Genomic DNA, 18,941 nt, shown 5'->3' with positions numbered 1-18,941 from the left:
GTACGTGTGGTCGGAATTGAAATCCGGGAAGTTCAGAGTTGATTTGGAGAGAAAATCCTAATTCCAGAAGCTTTAAGTTGGAAGAGTTGGCTAAGGTTTGATTTGAGTAAACGACCTTGGAATCGAGATTGGAAGGTTCCAACAGGTTCGTATGATGATTTTGGACTTGGGCGTATGTCCGGATCGGGTTTTGGATGATCCGGGAGCATTTCAGCGCATATTGTGGAAGTTGGCAATTTGGAAGAATTTCATAAATTTGGGTTGAGGTACATTTCAATGTTATCAATCTCCGTTTGGGATTCCGAGTCTGGGAATACCTCCGTATGGTGATTCTGGTATTGGGAGCGCGTCCGGAAGTGGATTTGGAGGTCTGTAGGTCATTTCGGGGTCATTTGGCGAAAGTTAGAAGTTTGAAGGTTTTTGAGAAGTTTGACCAGGAGTGAACTTTTTGATATCAGGGTCGGATTCCGATTCTGGAAGTTGGAGTAGGTCCGTAATGTCGAATGTGAATGGTGTGCAAAATTTGAGGTCAATCGGATGTGATTTGATAGGTTTCGGCATCGAATGTAGAAGTTTGAAGTCCTAAATTTCATGAAACTTGAATTGGGGTGCGATTCATGATTTTGATATTGTTTTATGTGATTTGAGGCCTCGAGCAGGTCTGTGTTATGTTATGGGACTAGTTTGTGTGATTGGACGGGGTCCCGAGGAGCCTCGGGTGTGTTTTGGGATGGTTTCGGATCATTTCAGGTTATTTTGGAATTGTTGTGCTGGTGTTTGGTTTCCTCCTTCGCGAACACGAAGGGAGTCCCACATTCGCGAAGAAGCACTTTGAGGCTACTGATATTTAGCCTTCGCGAACGCGGACAAGGCAACGCGAACGCGAAGGAGAAGGGGAGGGAGCTGGGCCTAAGGTTGTTTGGCCTATGCGAACACGAAGATGGGAACAATCGTGAACACGAAGTGGGCACGACAGCTGGCCTTCGCGAACGTGATCAGAGGGTCATGAATGCGGCGAGTGATTTTGAGCGTTAGGTTGTTGAGCTTCGCGAACGCGAGGGCTGTGCCGCGTTTGCGAAAAAGGGTCGGACTGGGCAGTGATTTGTTATAAAACGGGATTTTGGCCATTTTCACTTCATTTCCGCCATGAAAGTCGGTCTTGGAGCGATGTTGGAGCTCCATCTTCATCATTTATGTCAAGGTAAGTGATTCCCACCTATAGCAAGTTAAATACTTGGATTATATACGGATTTAGACATAAAAAATTGTAGAAATTTGGAATTTTGAAGAAAAAAAAACTAGAAATTGGTATTTTTGGATTTTGACCACGAAATTGGACATGAAATTTGGAATAAATTTTATATTTGAGTTCGGGGTGTTATGGGTAAAGTTTATTTTAGAAAATTTTCGAAATCTGGGCACTTGGGCCAGAGGGTTGATTTATCGACTTTTCGAATGGATTTGGGAATTTGTTTAAATTGATTTATTGGGAGTATTAGAGTATATTTTTATGGGTTTGCACATTGTTTGACTAGTTTTGGAGCGATGGGCATTGGTTTGAAGTGATAGATGGCGTTGGAGCCGGTTATGGAACTTTGGAGCGGGTAAGTCTCCTGTCTAACTCTGTGAGGGAGAAATTACCCCTAGGTGTTGTATATTGATGTGTGCTACATGTTGTGGGGGCTACGTACGTGCGAGGTGATGAGATCCTGTACGTAATTACATTCATGTTATTGTCCGGGTAGGCTTAGGTTCACATCATGCTATAGCGGTACTATTTGAGCAGTCTCTCGCCTTTTAAATTTCTCTGTTTTACATTACTACTTAAGACTAGACTTGCTATTGTAGAGACTTCACGAGTTCATGATTAGTCACCGAATAATTTTACTCCTCTTACAATATGTTTCCGTGATATATATGTTTAATTGAAAGGTTTTTGTTAAAGAAATTACAACTCACATGTTTATTCGTGAGGGGAGTCAAGGACCCGTCAAAGCTCCTTATTCTAATGGGATCGAGTCGTTCACCTCGACATAATTTATGTACCACACTCTCATGGGAGTGGGCTGTTCGCCTCGGCAGTTTAATATATGCATCTATGATTCGTGTCGTTCGACCCTCGACAATGCACAATTTAATATTTATGTTGGATCGGGTCGTACGCCTCGGTATTTCTATAAACAATATCCTCATGGAATAGTGCGTAATATTTGGCAAGAAGCCAGAGTATCTGTGAGTCTTTCCCTAATTCGAATCATAACAACCTATTTGGTGAGGTCCATTATACATACATACATACATACATACATACATATATATATATATATATATATATATATATATATATATATATATATATATATGTGTGTGTGTGTGTGTGTGTGTGTGCGCGCGCGCGCGCGCACTCTGGTTCAGGAGGAATCGCTAATTAAGAGCTTGAGTTTTTTGTATGGAGGATAATTGTACCACAGATTTATACTTGTTTATTTCATGTATTTACTTTGCCTTATATTTACTCACCTCCTTACTGTACCTGGTATTATTGGACCAGTAGTGAGTGTCGTTGTCGACCCCTCGTCACTACTCCTCCGGGGTGAGGCTAGATACTTACTGGGTACACGTGAATTTACGTACTCATATTACACTTGCTGCACACTTTTATGCAGGTACTTTTATATCCGGTGGTCCTTTGGGCACGGAGGCACGGATGATGCGGGGACTTGCCACGAGCTGCATTTCAGGTTACGATCCGCAGCCAGCAGAGTCTCCTCCAGGGTTATTTGTATTTTTTCTGTCTAATTTGTATTCCGGACAGATGGTGTATTTTATTTTACTTCATAGTTGATGCTCATGCACTTGTGACACCGGGTTTTGTGGGTACTTATGAGTTGTTCAGTATTGTAGTTAGAAAATATTACCATTTACTCTGTAAATTTTATTTCTGATTATTTAATTGAAGAAAATTTACGATTTCAACAATACTAAAAAGAGTAATTAAGTTAAATTTTTATTGTTGGCTTGCCTGATAGTGGTGTTAGGCGCCATCACGACCTTTAATGAATTTTGGGTCGTGACAGATTCTAAACGCAAACTAATTCATTCTGCGGAAAAGCCTTGGTAGTCTTCGTCATGTATATTTATAGTATCAATCGTTAAAGAGAAGATTTTATTAAGAACTTGTATTTTTTCCTTTATTACTTTTATATATAATAGAATAAATTATTAATGAAATTTATAATAGTTTTTTTAAATAGTATAGTTATAAAGCGAGGTTCACGCGCGACACGCGTATTCAAAGCTAGTATATTAAAAATAGGAAGTTTTTAAGTTAAAAGTCAAATTAAAAAATTACCTTTGCCTTATTAAATTAATTTTTTTAATAAAACAAAACCCTACAAAGACACGCCTGTTGTGGGATAGACGCCTATTGGGAGAAAACTTAACCTCTTAACGATCATCTCCCCAAAGTTCAAAGAGTTTCACTGTTTAATTGTTGCGTTTAAAAATCAGAATCTCATGGCAATGTCTCGCTCTTTTCTGTTAAAGCAACAGGTTTGACATCTAAACTTTCCTTTACCAAATTCTCTTTTCTGTTAAGCTTTCTTCCATATTTTGCTGTGCTTTTAGTTTCGTTTCAGAATTTCATTAGTTAGTTTCACTTTATCTATGGAATCTGTGGTATTGGTGACTTTTTTCTCTTTTTATTTATTTATCAATCCATTTATGTATTAGTTTTCATGTTCTTTTGCGCTGATTTGTTGGCTGATTTTGCACATTAAATGGAGAAGTGAACAAGTTTAATCGTTTTATAGAGTGTTCTGGAGAAGTGGTTGACGCCATAAATGACAATCCAAATAATTTCTCATAATTTAGAGTTTTGGTACTTCTGCGCTGTAGTAGATAAATTGGTCAAACACTGTTGGTCATATTTTTATAACGAATCAATTTTTCTTATATTGTTCTGTTTTGTAAAAATGTATTCTCTCATTTGTTATTCAATCTTTTCTCTACGATTCTGTGAATTTTACATGAAACAAAGATAATGGATTTGGTTTATCCAATGTGAGTGTATGAGTCAGGATTGAAGCTATGGATTCCTTAATCCTTACTTATCAAGAAACTCTTCTTTCATTCGTGATGTCAATTTCTACTATGGCTTGAAGTACAGCACTTGACAAGTCATTTTTTGAGAAAAGAAATTTAGCATACAATTATTTAGCCCTCCCATAAATGTCATTTTCAAGTAAGAACTACCCTTAACCAATATTTATGAAAAGTCATTTATTTACCAAACCGAAAAAACCGTTACAATTATGAAAGGTAAAATATTTCATCATGGATTGTGCAGATTAAGTTACCGAGGACTCGATTTATTAGAAAGGCAACACTCTTCATCAATCTCGAAATCTGTTGAATATTTATAGTTTGTAGTGAGTATGATAGCTCTCATTGAAGGAACAAAGGTATGTCAACTGAAATTAATTTAGCTCCAGTTATTGGTTCTATTTAATGTATCATGAAAATAGGGAGTATTTTGTTAAGAAGATTAAGCATGTACGTGGATTATAATTTGCTATGATTGCTCTTCAACATGCATTTGATTTAGATTCATCGATGTCAACAATAAAGAATTATTATACAAATTAAAGTTTAATATTTATAGGTGTGCCATAATAATTAAAACCATAGGAAAGAAAAATATTACTGGTGTAAACATCAGACTGGGTTGTATTTAGTTATGATTATTTCTGTTAAATTCAAATTCACATCCATTTAAAGAAAATTTTGAACTGGTCTGGTCCTATTTTCTATATCCCTATACTCATTATATGCTCAACTGATGCACCTTAAATTTAGTTATATAGTTACTACAATTTCACTTTTCCTTACAACACCATAATTTTAGCCTTAATAAGTTACCTACATTTTAAGCCAGAATAATAGGAACTACCAAGATCATGTTTTATCACAATATTTCTAATAATATATATGGTATGTAACGACCCGATCGATCGTTTTGAGATCTAGGTTTGACGGTTTGAGGCCTTGAGTAGCTTGGCTTCATATTTTATGACTTGTACGTGTGGTCGGAATTGAATTTCGGGAAGTTCGGAGTTGATTTGGAGAGAAAATTCTAATTTCGGAAGCTTTAAGTTGGAAGAATTGACTAAGATTTGACTTTTGAGTAAACGGCCTCGGAATCAAGATTTGAAGGTTCAAATAGGTTCGTATGATGATTTCGGACTTGGGCGTATGTTCGGGTTGAGTATCGGGTGATTCGGGAGTATTTCGACACTTATTGTAGAAAGTTGGTATTTTTAAAAGTTTTAGAATTTCATAAGTTTGTGTTGAAGTGTATTTTAATGTTATCGATATCCGTTTGGGGTTCCGAGCCTTGAAATAGGTTTGTATCGTTATTTTTGACTTGCACGCAAAGTTTGGCGTCAGTCCGGAATGTCTTGATATGGTTCGTATGCGTTCGTCGAAGTTTGAAAGTTTAAAGCAGGATTTCGATCGTTGATTTGTAGTTTCGATGTTGTTTGGCGTGATTTGAGGCCTCGACTAAGTTCGTAATATGTTTTGGGACACGTTGGTATATTTGGTCAAGGTCTCGGGGCCTCGGGTGGATTCCAGATGGTTAACAGATTGGATTTTGGACTTAAGGAAAAGCTGGAGAATTCTGACTGCTGGTGCAACCGCTTCTGCGGAAGCTTCATCGCAGAAGCAATCTCGCAGAAGCGAGGTAATCGCCGCAGAAGTGGCTGGAAAGGAAGTTGGTCAGAGGCTAATTGCTCATCGCAGAAGCAGGGCTTTGCGCGCACCTGCGTATCTGCAGGAGCGGAAATGTTGAGCGCAAGAACGGATGGCATCGCAGAAGCGGCAGTGGCTCGCACATGCGGGTGCGTAGAAGCGGAGCCCTTGTCCGTAGGTGCGAAGGGGCTATCCCCAGTGCTGCTTTGCAGATGCGCATTTTTTGTCGCAAAAGCGAGTCTGCAAGTGCGATAAATTCGTCCGCTTGTGCGAAAGTCGTTGGGCAGTGGGGGTGTTTTTAATCCGAGACTTAGCCCATTTCTTTCAAATTTTCATTTGGTTAGGCGATTTTTGGAATTCTTGGAGGGGAGATTTTCATCATCTATATCAAGGTAAGTAATTCCCGCATATTGTGAGTTAAATACATGGTTTATATATGGATTTAAACATGGAAATTAGTAAAAATCTGGGATTTTGGTAGAAACCCTAGAAATTGATATTTTTGGATTTTGACCACGAAATTGGACATGAAATTTGGAATAAATTATATATTTGAATTCGTGGTGTTATGGGTAAAGTTTATCTTTGAAAAAATTTGGAATCCGGGCACGTGAGCCCGGGGTTGACTTTTATTGACTTCTCGAGCGGAGTTTGGATTTATTATAAAATGTAAAATTGTAAGTATTGGGTTTGATTGATTTACAAATTGTTTGACTAGTTTCGGATCGATGGGAGTTGCTTTGAGGTGTTAGAGAGGCACGAGAGCTGATTATGGAACTTCGAAGCGAGGTAAGTCTCCTGTCTGTGAGGGAGAAACTACCCCTAGGTGATATTTATTGTTATGTGCAACTAGTCGTGGGTGCTACGTATGCACGAAGTGACGAAGGTCCGTACGTAGCTAAAGCATGATTATGTCTGGGTAGACTTAGGGTTTTATCATATAATATTTAAATTGTTTGGACTCATTTTGCTAGTTTAAATAAATTAAAATTTTAACTGAGATGGATTTAGAAACATATAAACATGTGAGGCCGAGCTTTATCACCTTGAGTTGTTGCTAAGAGATTTGATAAATGTAAGGGGTATATTTATTATTGTGCCATTGTATTGTATTGTAAGCATGTGCCTCGTAATTCGATAATTTCCTTCCTTTCTTGTGGAGTGGGCCGAATGCCTCGGCAGTATAATAGATGCATCTATGGTTCGTGCCGCTTGAAACTCGGTAGTGTACACATTATTCTGGATCGGGCAGAACAACCTCGGCAGAATCGTGCGTTATATCGCTAGTAGTCTGAATATTCTCGAGATAATCTTTCCACTGATGCCCGACATTTTAAATGGTATTCCTTATTTATTTGATATTGGCACTTGACATTTTCGGAGCTGTTAAGGTAGACTACAAGATTGATGTCACGACCCAATTTTTTCTCCGTTGGATATCGTGATGGCACTTAGTCTTAGGGACTAGGTAAGCCTAACATTTACTGAATAACAACAATAATTAAATAACATCTAACAATTTTTTAAATGGAAAATCTCTATAAAATTTATAATTCTCAAAAGCGGTAGTACAAATCATAAGCTATACAGAGTTTTACTAAAAACTTCTAAATACAACTATTTGGAAATAAGGTAAACAGTGTGAATACAAAATAAGAAGGTGACTCCGAAGCCTGCGAACGCAACAACAAGTTTACCTTGAGTCTCCACAGCAACAATCCGCGCAACTAGCTAATGATCAACTGACTTCGAAAATACCTGGACCTGCACAAAATTGTACAGAAGTACAGTATGAGTACACCACAGCAGTACTCGGCAAGTATCAAGACTAACCACAGTGGAGTAGTGACGAAGTACAGTCAAGACATCTACTGGACTAAATAACCTGAACAATTATAAGTATAGGAACAATAGAGTATGATATCTACATAAGGACTACGCAAAATGGTAAATAATACGATAATTTCAGTAAGAAAGGAAAACAACAACTATCAGCGGAACACCATAGTAATTACATAGAAGAACGAACGAAAACACAACCTAAATCCGATGAACACAATTAAAAGTGTGATGACCCAAAATGTCATCTTTAAATTTAATAAGTAATTATGTATTCTAAAATCTCAAAAAGCACCATTTATCATTCTTCGACTTGCGTGCGTAGTCCGTACAATTTTCCGAAAAGTTTTTATGTGAAAAATGGATTAAAATGTGAAATAGAGCTTTAAAACTCAACTAAGTTGACTTTAGTCAATATTTTACAAACGGACCCGAATCAGTGTTTTGAAAATTCCAGTAGGTCCGTATCATGATTTGGGACTTGGGCGTATGTCCGGAATTAAATTCCGAGGTCCCTACCTCGAGATATGGAATTTTGAAGAAATATTAAAAGTTTGAAAGCTTAATGATTTTTAAGAAATTTCTGATATTAGATTTATTGATCTCGGGTCCGTATTTTGGTTCCGGATCCTGGTATAGGTCCACTATAATATTTATGACTTGTCTGCCGAATTTAGTGAGAATCGGAGTTGATTTGACGTGATTCGGACGTCCGGTTGTAAAAATATAAGTTTTAAAGTTTTCTTGAAAACTTCCTTTGATTTGGTGTCCGATTCGCAGTTGTAGGTGTTATTTTGGCGATTTGATCGTGCGATCAAGTTCGTATGATATTTTAGGACTTGTGTGCACGTTTGGTTTGGAGCCCCGAGGGCTCGAGTGAGTTTCGGATAGGCTACGGGATGTTTTGGACTTTGAAAATTTGGTATTTTGCTGTAGCAGGTGTTCTGGCATGTCCTTCTTCGCGTTCGCGAAGGTACTCTCGCGAATGCGAAGAGTAAACTGGGCAGCTGAAGTTTTCTTCTTCGCAAATGCGAAGGCTTGGTTGCGAACGCGAAGCGATGGGGGCATTACCCTTCGCGAACGCGACCAGCTCCTCGCGAACGCGTAGTGTTAGGCACACCTGGGGGAGGGTTGATCATTCCTTCATCGCGAACGCGAGCAATGCCTCACGAACGCGAAGTCTACAGGAGGAAAGCCTTCGCGAACGCGAAGGAGGACTCGCGAACGCGAAAGCCACGGGCTGCTACTCATCGCGAACGAGACAGGCCCTTCGCGAACGCGAAGAAGGCCATACCCCTGTTACTTAAAACAGAACCAAAACGGGATTTTTCCCATTTTTCACAAACCTTCAATTATAACTCGGCTTAGGAGCGATTTCAAAAGAGTTTTTCATGATTTCGAACTGGGTAAGTGTTCTTTATCATATAGTGATTGTATTTCATAAATCTAAACCTATATTCATCATTTATTTCGGATTTAGATGAAACAAATTGGGATTTTTATAAAAATTTTCAAAAACAAAAAATTAAGATTTGAAGGTCCATTTAATATCGGAATTAGACAAATTTGGTATGGTTGAACTCGTATCGGAACGGGTATTCGGATTTTGTGAGTTTTTCCGAGATTTGAGATGTGGGTCCCACTGTCGAATATTTTAATGAATTTTGGATTTTTATCCGAAAAATTTGTAAATTCATATGGAATTAATTCCTATGATTAATATTGAATATATTGAATTATTTGTGAATAGATTTGAAGCTTTCGGAGGCAAATTTAAAAGGAAAATCTGTGGTTGAATAATTGATTGAAATTTACAAAGCGAGGTAAGTGTCGAGGTTAACTTTGACTTGAGGGAATAGAACCCTTAAATTGTTTGTTATGTGAATTACATGTAAACGACGTATAGGCGAGGTGATGAGTGTCTATACGTCGTCAAATTAATTGTTTACCTGCTTACTTGAAAAATCACAAATAATTTTTAATCATAAATTAATTATTATAATAATTGTTTCTCTCTTATTCTTTGCAAATATAAATTCTTGAATTCCTGCATTAATTGTTACATGCTATTTGATTATGTGCCTTAATTGTTATTTGGCATTTAGCATAATAAATATTAAACTGTCTATTTGCTCCCTGATTTCCATAATAATTTGCTATTTGTCATTATTTGCGTCATAATTAAACCATAATTATTGTGTGCTTGTTGTCTTGTAATTTTATATTAATTGTTACATTTATTGGAAAAATTTCTTCTATAAGAATTGGTTAATGAAAATGTTGGAGGAGCGGGTTGCACGTCGCAATATGATTAATTATAATGAATATATTGGAGGATCGGGTTGCATGCCGCAACAGACTTATTAAAAGTCTATATTGGAGGATCGGGTTGCACGCCGCAACAGACTTATTAAAAGTCAATATTGGAGGATCTGATTACACGCCGCAATAGACTTGTTAAAAAGTTAATATTGGAGGATTGGGTTGCACGCCGCAACAGACTTGATTAAAATGAATATGTTGGAGGAGCGGGTTGCACGCCGCAACAGAACTGAATGTGGATATATTATGAGAGCGGGTTGCAAGCTGCAACAGAAATAATGAAAATGATAATTGGTTATGACTGCTGAGTTGCCTTCAATTATTATAAATGAATTACTTAATTTATTCCTATTATTGTTGTTGTTACTAATATTGCGTACAGGTTAATGTAAGTGAACCGCCTTAGCCTCGTCACTACTTTGTCGAGGTTAGGCTCAGCACTTACCAGTACATGGGGTCGGTTGTACTGATACTACACTCTGCACTTCTTGTGCAGATTTTGGAGTTGGTCCCAGCAGCGTACCATAGACTTGCTCGGATTTCAGCTATCAGAGGAAACTTGAGGTATAACTGCATGGCGTTCGCAGTTTTGAAGTCCCCGTCTATTGTACTTTAGCTGTGTGTGTATTTTCAGACAGCTTTATTTTATTCAGACCTTTATTTATATTTATTCTAGAAGCTCGTGCACTTGTGACACCAATTCTGGGATGATATTTAGACACCATTATTATTATGGATTATTTCAAAATTGCTTCCGCATTTGCTTCCTTGTTATTAATTAATTTAAAAATTATTTTAAAAATGGATAATGTTATTCTAACATTGGCTTGCCTAGCAAGTGAAATGTTAGGCGCCATCACGATCCGGAGGTGGGAATTTCGGGTCGTGACAAAAAGATGGGCATGTAGCAACTAGATGAAAACAACCACTTTCACACCAGGTTTTAGTCAATAAACTCCACGAGGTATCGAACCTCATACTATTCACAACTCACGGGTCCCAATACCTGAACCCTAATACTGGGCATTTTTTGCCCTCATTACACTTCATAACCACACTGACGACCCACGTGCCAAATAGCCATTCTCACATAGAAGGCAAGTAACAAGGGTGTTCATATATACTCAGCAATATCAGGAAAACCTCTTAATCGATAAGAGTGCTCAACTGCGCGTATGCTTGTGCAAGTGTCCTAACATGGTTCATGCCAGCTAGTAAGTATAGGAAAAGAACTGGACAGCACGTAGAATGTTTTCTCACAACTTTCCACAAGATAAAACTCACACAGGTAAGTATACCACTACACAAACATCAATAACAAGAATACCCCCAGGCCATCACAAGTCATCACAAATCAATCCCTGACACAACCCACCTTGTCTCGCCACGTGTGCAATAATAAAGTAAATACCCGTCTTGTCTCGCTGCACGTGCATAATAATATTCCCACCTTATCTCGTAACATGCACAACCCACATATATATAGACCGCCTTGTCACGGCATATGTGCAAATATAAGTATCAACAATAGTACAGCAGAAACCTCGTGCAACCTAATAACACTCGCACGGCAAAAACCTCGTGCATCATAATAACAACAACCGCACGGCAGAAACCTCGTGCATCACAATAACAAGTACAACAGCAACAATGACAATAATACAAGGGTAGGATAAATAAGTTAACTCAGAGATTCCAGAACTTAAAGAAACGGAGGAAATAATTCACAAGGAGTAGCCACAATCGGGAATGCTAGTCATAATAAGAAAATCTCAACAAGAAAAGAAATACTATGTGACAACGGTCCACAATATACAGTTCGACAACGAGGGAGCTAACACAAGTCAAATGATTCCAAATAAGGACAAGTCAACTAAAATATAGGATATCTAACTTCTTTTAAGGTTGGGCAATTAGGAAAGAGATATAATAAATTCAGCTAAGAAGCAGCAGCGGAAAGATAACCATAACCTCAATTAAGGCTAAACAATTATAGAAGAGATAGTAATAATTTCAAATAAAGATAAGCAGTTAGGGAAAAGATAACATGGCAATAGAAAGGTAACAATTTCAGTTAAGGCACATATGAATCAAATAAGCAATAAGAGTGAATCATGAAGCAATTAATTCTAATTAAGCAGGTAGATGTGAAACTAGTAATTAAGATGCGTAATCATAACAAGAAAAACTACATATTCAGTGAATACAAGGTCCTAAGAACCCTAAAAGTCTAATTTTCCATAAATAAGTCCGAGCACGTACTCATCACCTCGCGTACACGGACTACAATTAGCGTAGAAGACTCAAATCCTAAGGGGTAGTTCCCACACACGAAGTTAGGTAAGATACTTACCTCAAAGAAGACAGACCGATACTCAAAAATGAACTTCTCAGGTGAAATGGCCTCCGGACGACTCAAATCTAACCAAAATAACTTCAAAGCACAAATAAAACTCATAAGAAACTATTCCGGATTATAAAGCCTCAATCTTTATCAAAATCTATAAATCGACCCAAAAGTCGACCCTCGGGCCCGCACCTCGGAACTCAACAAATCTCACAAAACCCGAACATTCATTCCGATACGAGTTCAACCATACTAAAATTATCGAATTCCGATACCAATTTGTCCCTCAAATCATAATTTTTTATTTTGAAAATTTTCTTCAAAAACCTCCATTTTCCTTAAATCAAAACACAAATTAAATGATAAAAATAAAGATAAAATCATGAAATATAATAAATTCTAAGTGAAGAACACTTACCCAATCGATTTGCTTGAAAAACCCACAAAGAATCGCTCAAAACCGAGCTCCACAAGTCAAGATATGATACAAATGGCCTAACCCACGATTTGGAAAATATATTCTGCTGTCCGGGTGATTATGCATCGCGAACGCGGAAGACTACTCGCATTCGCGAAGAAGGAAAGAAGAAGGCTGCCCAGATATGCTTCGCGAACACGAAAGATGGCTCGCGAACTCGGAGAGGAAAATTTGATGGTCTAATGATTGGGCTACGCAAACGCGTGAAGGGGTGCGCGAATGCGAAGGATAAGGTGGCATACCTTCGCGAACGCGGGAAGAGAGACGCGAACGCGAAGAGGAAAAAGTCTCCAGTGCCCAGCTCCTATTTTCTACTACGCGGACGCAAGGGAACAACTGCGAATGCGAATAAGGGGAAAGCAGAACTCTGCGAACGTGAGAGGAAAGATGTGAACGCGAAGAAGGAACATTTCATCCTCCAAAATAACACTACGCGAATGCGAGGACACGGACGCGAACGCGAACAAGATGACAAAAAATAGCAGTTCAAAAATAGAATGAAATGGCCTGTAACCCATCCGAAACTCAATCGAGGCCCCCGGGACCCCGTCTAAACATACCAACAAGTCCCAAAACCTAACACGGACTCGCTCGAGGTCTCAAATCACATCAAACAACATCGAAACTACGAATCACACCAAGAATCAAACTTATGAACTTTCAAATCTTCCAACTTCTAAAACCCGTGCCGAAACTTATCAAATCAACCCGGAATGACGTCAAATTTTGCAGGCGAGTCCCAAATAGCATAACAGAGCTGTTCCAACTCTCGAAATCGTATTTCGACCCCGATATCGCCAAAATCAACACTGGGTCAAACCTCTCAACCTTCAAAACTTCACCTTTTCCAAAATCACCATACAAAGCTGTTGAAATCATCCAAATCCCATTCCGGGGCCGTTTACTAAAAAGTCAAATTCCGATCAAGTCTTACCGCTTAAGCTTTCAAAACTTGAATCTTTCTTCCGATTTGACTCCGAATCATCTGGTAACTGAATTCGACCACGCACGCACGTCAATACTCATAATACGAATCTGCTCAGGACCTTACGTCGCCGAACGAGACAAAAATTCTCAAAACGACCGACCGGGTCGTTACATCCTCCCCCTCTTAAACAAACTGTCACGACTCAAAATCCATTAAAGGTCGTGATGGCGCCGGACCCCGCTCTCAGGCAAGATAAAAATAAATACTTAATTTGGTTCTCATTTTAATATTTTTAAAATCATATTTCCTTCAATTAAATAATAAAGGATAAATTTTACCGAGTAAATAATAATATTTTTAATAATTTCAATACAGGACAACCCCTAATCACCCCCAAAATCCAGTGTCATAAGTGCATGAGCATCAACTAGGAATGTAAAATAAAATACAGTATCTGTCCGGAATACAAATTGGACAGGAAAAAAATATAAATACTCTGGAGGAGACTCTGCTGGCTGCGGAACGTAGTATAGAGTGCAGCTCACCTAAGTCCCCGCTATAACCGCGCCTCTGCACCCACAAAGCCACTAGGCATATACGTACCTGCACAAAAATGTACAGCAAGTGTAGTATGAGTACGTAAATCAACGCGTACCCAGTAAGTATCCCGCCTGACCTCGAAAAAGTTGTGACGAGGGGTCGACTTCGACACTTACTATGGGATATAAATAAACTATCGATGATATAATTAAGCACGGATCATATAAAACGGTTGCAAGTTCAATATTTTGAAGTAAGTAAGTAGTTCTTTTATAATTAAGAAATCTCCAAATTTATTTTCCATTATTTAACAATTTATCTCAGGCCAAGGAGGCAATATCATTTATGGTACATTCCAAAGCAATCAATTCAATCATGCGCAAATCATGTCGAGGTCGTACGGCCCGCTCCAACATAAATATTTAAATTGTTCACTGCCGAGGGTCGAACGGCGCGAACCATAGATGCATCTATTAAATCTGCCGAGGCGTTCGGCCCGCTCCACAAAACGATAAACACATTCAAACAACCAAGTCAAGAATTTATTAAGGGGCAATTATTCAAGAAAATGCCAAAATTCTCATTTAACGGTCAAGAGAACGAATTTTATCCTTTTAAAATTCTTTTACCAAGTTCAATGTGATTTAAGAAAATCAAATTAACAAGAAGGTTGCGAACATCGCAAGTATAGAATGATTTGGATCCTAGACTACCCGGACTTAAGAATAATAGTAGCTACGCACGGACTCTCGTCACCTCGTGCGTACGTAGCCCCCACAAATAGGAGCACATATTGAATTATTTCACCTATGGGGTTAATTCCCTCTTACAAGGTTAGAAAGGAGACTTACCTTGCTTCGAAGTTCCATAGCAGGCTCCCAAGCCTTTCAAACAACTCAAATCGATGCCCAACACTCCAAAACTAGTCAATAAATGAGCAATTCCATAATTATATACTCGAATACTCATTATAATCCTATTTACAATAATTTCCAACTCCATTCGAAAAGTCGATAAAAATCACCATCGGGCTCACATACCCGGATTTCAAAACTTTTCGAAGATGAACATTACCCATAACATTACGAACTCAAAGATATGATTTATTCTCAATTCTATGCCCAAATTCGTGGTCAAAATCCAAAAATACCAATTTCTAGGTTTTTCTTTAAAATCCCAAATTTCTACAAATTTTTATGTCTAAATCTGTATATAATCCAAGTATTTAACTTGCAATAGGTGAGAATCACTTACCTTGACATAGATGACGAAAATCTCCCTTCCAAGAGCTCCAAAAATCGCCCAACCAAATGAAGAATGGAGGAAAAATGGCCAAATCCCGTCTTTAAAACAATCTGCCCCTGCTCAGGCCAGGCCCTTCTTCGCGTTCGCGAAGACTGCAAACACCACTGCTTCACGTTCGTAGCTAGAGCTCCGCGTTCGGGAAGGTCAAATTACTCCAGGTCCCCACTCCACTTTTCTTCTTCGCGTTCGCGTAAGCTTCCTTAGGCAACCCTCTGCGTTCGCGACCTCCGCCTCGCGTTCGCGAAGGCCAAAACCCAGTTGCCTCAAATTCCTCTTCGCGAACGTAGGACACCCTGCAAATTCCTCTTCGCGAACGTAGGACACCCTTCGCGTTCGCGATGAAGGAAACCAGATACCAGCAACAGCAGTCCAAAACATCCCGAAATGATCCGAAACCGTCCCGAAACAGACCCGAAGCCCCCGGGACCCCGTCCAATCACACAAACCAGTCCCACAACATAACACGGACCTGCTCGAGACCTTAAATTATATCAAACAATATCAAAATCATGAATTGCACCCCAATTCAAGCTTAATGAACTTAAGAACTTCAAACTTCTATATTCGATGCCGAAACCCATCAAATCACATCCTATTGATCTCAAATTTTGCACACAAGTCACATTCGATATTACGGACCTATTCCAGCTTCTGGAATCAGAATCCGACCCTGATATCAAAAAGTCCACTTCCGATCAAACTTCTCAAACACCTTCAAATTTTTAACTTTCGCCAAACGACTCCAAAATGACCTACGAACCTCCAAATCTACATTCGGATGCGCTCCCAATACCAGGATTACCATACGGAGCTATTCCCTGACTCAGAATCCCAAACAGACATCGATAACATTGAAATGCACTTCAACCCAAATTTATGAATTTCTTCCAAAATGCCAACTTCCACAATAGGCGCTGAAACGCTCCCGGGTCATCCAAAACCCGATGCGGACATATGCCCAAGTCCAAAATCATCATACAAACCTGTTGGAACCGTCAAATCTCGATTCTGAGGTCGTTTACTCAAAAATCACACTTTAGTCAATTCCTCCAACTTAAGGCTTTCGAAATTAGAATTTCCTTTCCAAATCAACTCTGAACTTCCCAAAATTAAATTTTCAACCACGCGTACAAGTTTTAATACCTGAAATGAAGCTGCTCAGGGCCTCAAACCACTTAATGATGTGCTAAAGCTCAAAACGACCGGTCGGATCGTTACATTCTCTCCCACTTAAACATACGTTCGTCCGCGAACGTGCTAAGAGCTTCTCTGGAGTTGTCCGAAATCATTGTTTAACACCTCGTGCACCTACCCATGCTACCACAATTTAGTTTAGCACATTAGCTCGAGCAAATCTGAAGATTCCCCCTTTTATTTAGTTAAATTAGCCTTAGAGCCAAATTCGAACATCTGAAATTCTCTGCCAGGCCTGTTTCCAACATACGAACGCCGTATTAATCACTACACGATACACCAATACATGTTTGCATACCTTCGCAGAATCCACACCATGCACCGCATAATTCACATGACCATAATAACATCCCCTAATAACAACAGCCGAAATCCCACGAATTCGATGCTCACAACACACCTCATGACTCATACAAGTCCTGTTCCAACTCTTGCAATACTGCCTTGACAGAGGAGATGTGTAGGAATTTATAACCAACTGCCGAGTCAACAAATCATTGAGTCTCTCCTCCAGACAAGAACTATTACCTCATTATGAACTAAATAACGATATTTGCTCTTTAATATGCTTCATATAAATCCGATCGCACAGATCCCATGTCCAATAATCTCGTCTCACCTAGTACAAGTTGTTCCGGCAATAAGCCACCACAACCACTATCTAAGATCTCATATAATGCCAGCAATGGGCCAACAAGCCGTAGCTTGAATATGATACATAAGGAAGAACGAGCTTTGGAAAATAACTATCCAGGTCGCGTAACGACTAAAAACGGCCATCAAATACTATGAGCCTTCTTAGAGGCAAGAAACAGGACACGCAAAACAAATATAAGAAACCGTGCTCAACATTTCACTGTTGCGGCGTGCAACCCGATCCAACAATATACCCGTGGCGGCGTGCCACCCGATCTAACAATATACCCATGGCGGCGTGCTATCCGATCCACACATGACAATAAATAGGGAAGTACCCGTCAAGCCAAAATGCTTATACCTACGAAATACCCGAATGCCAACCACAAGCACGCCAAGTGCACAATACCATCCCTGGGGAGACAGATAGCGCCATAAGCTACAAAACTCAAGCACGACTAAGGTGTAATAATTGACCTGCATCTCGAGAGCCATCCTATTCATATAACACCACAAACTATACGGGATCTCAATACGAGTGCGAATAATCAAACTGCCTCATAACCCACATGGCACAATAGAGTCTACACGGAAGGGCCGACAACAGAAATAACATCCAAGGCCCGAAGACCCCTCCAAAAACAACATTATGCTGGAATGAACACATCCGGCCTGATATAGAGCCCACATTCACATTTAGATCCATCCACTGACCTCAAGCCGATTCTGATCGTACTGCACTAGGCTAATAACCTTTCAAGGATCCACAATAACCCTTTTTCCCATGACACACAAGAACAGCCGTCAAATCCAGAACAAACTTCCACAGTCCATAATCAAATGAGTCGAGCGCCCTTCAGGCATAAATTCTCAAATTAGCGATAGTACCACAATCTCCATACTTGGTTTCAATCTTCAATCAAGCTAGTGACTACATATCACACTTATATAATCTTCCCGTGGGACACGCTCCCACAATCTTCTGCACCAGATAATAAGTCTACACATCCATACCACCGGCCATACTAATGCTGTAAAACAAATCAAGAATTCGCAATCAGTACGCAAAGCCTCCTACATAGGACACCAATCTCAGGTGACGCTAAAGACAATACCAGCTTACTCTAACCATCTGAATTCCTTTTCCTACTTATCCGAGCTTCTGGCATTCTTGTCAACACTGAACCGCAACCTTGATCCTCAACTTCTAATTCCCATGCTACTCACTGCACCTAATCATGCCAATGTGCAAGAGTACAAGAATTTCATCATAACTCCTGAACCACTAATAGAATACACACTTCATCATTTAGGAACCTCTCACTTGACTCATTTCAGGAGAACCATTGCAACACGTGACTGAATTCTCATAACCGCAGAAATACAACCCCAAGTAGTGGTCTAATCCACCATGTCCCTTCCGTGATCCATCTACACATAACAGGCCATAATAACCGAATACCTCTGAGTAAATCAAATTACAGCGGCCGTCAAGCCTCGCACGTACTGCCCAACAACCTGTAAAACTTAACACGTTGAAGGAATCGATCATAGCCACCATCATGCCAATTCAACCATTACTAACTGGTCTGACTTCTTCT

At 39.2% G+C, this 18,941-nt stretch overlaps 1 long non-coding RNA gene across 1 annotated transcript; it reads left to right on the top strand.

The window, feature by feature from the left end:
• Window positions 1-3,417: 3,417 nt before the first annotated feature.
• Window positions 3,418-10,671, top strand: LOC117280526 (uncharacterized). Its single transcript, XR_004511060.2, has 3 exons — window positions 3,418-3,552; window positions 4,349-4,463; window positions 10,409-10,671. It is a non-coding gene; the product is annotated as an uncharacterized lncRNA (long non-coding RNA).
• The last annotated feature ends 8,270 nt before the right edge of the window (window positions 10,672-18,941 follow it).

The sequence above is a fragment of the Nicotiana tomentosiformis genome, chromosome 10 (assembly GCF_000390325.3).
Source record: "Nicotiana tomentosiformis chromosome 10, ASM39032v3, whole genome shotgun sequence".
NCBI lineage: Eukaryota > Viridiplantae > Streptophyta > Magnoliopsida > Solanales > Solanaceae > Nicotiana > Nicotiana tomentosiformis.
Note: the sequence above shows the minus strand (reverse complement) of the source record. Positions and strands in the feature narration are given on the sequence as shown.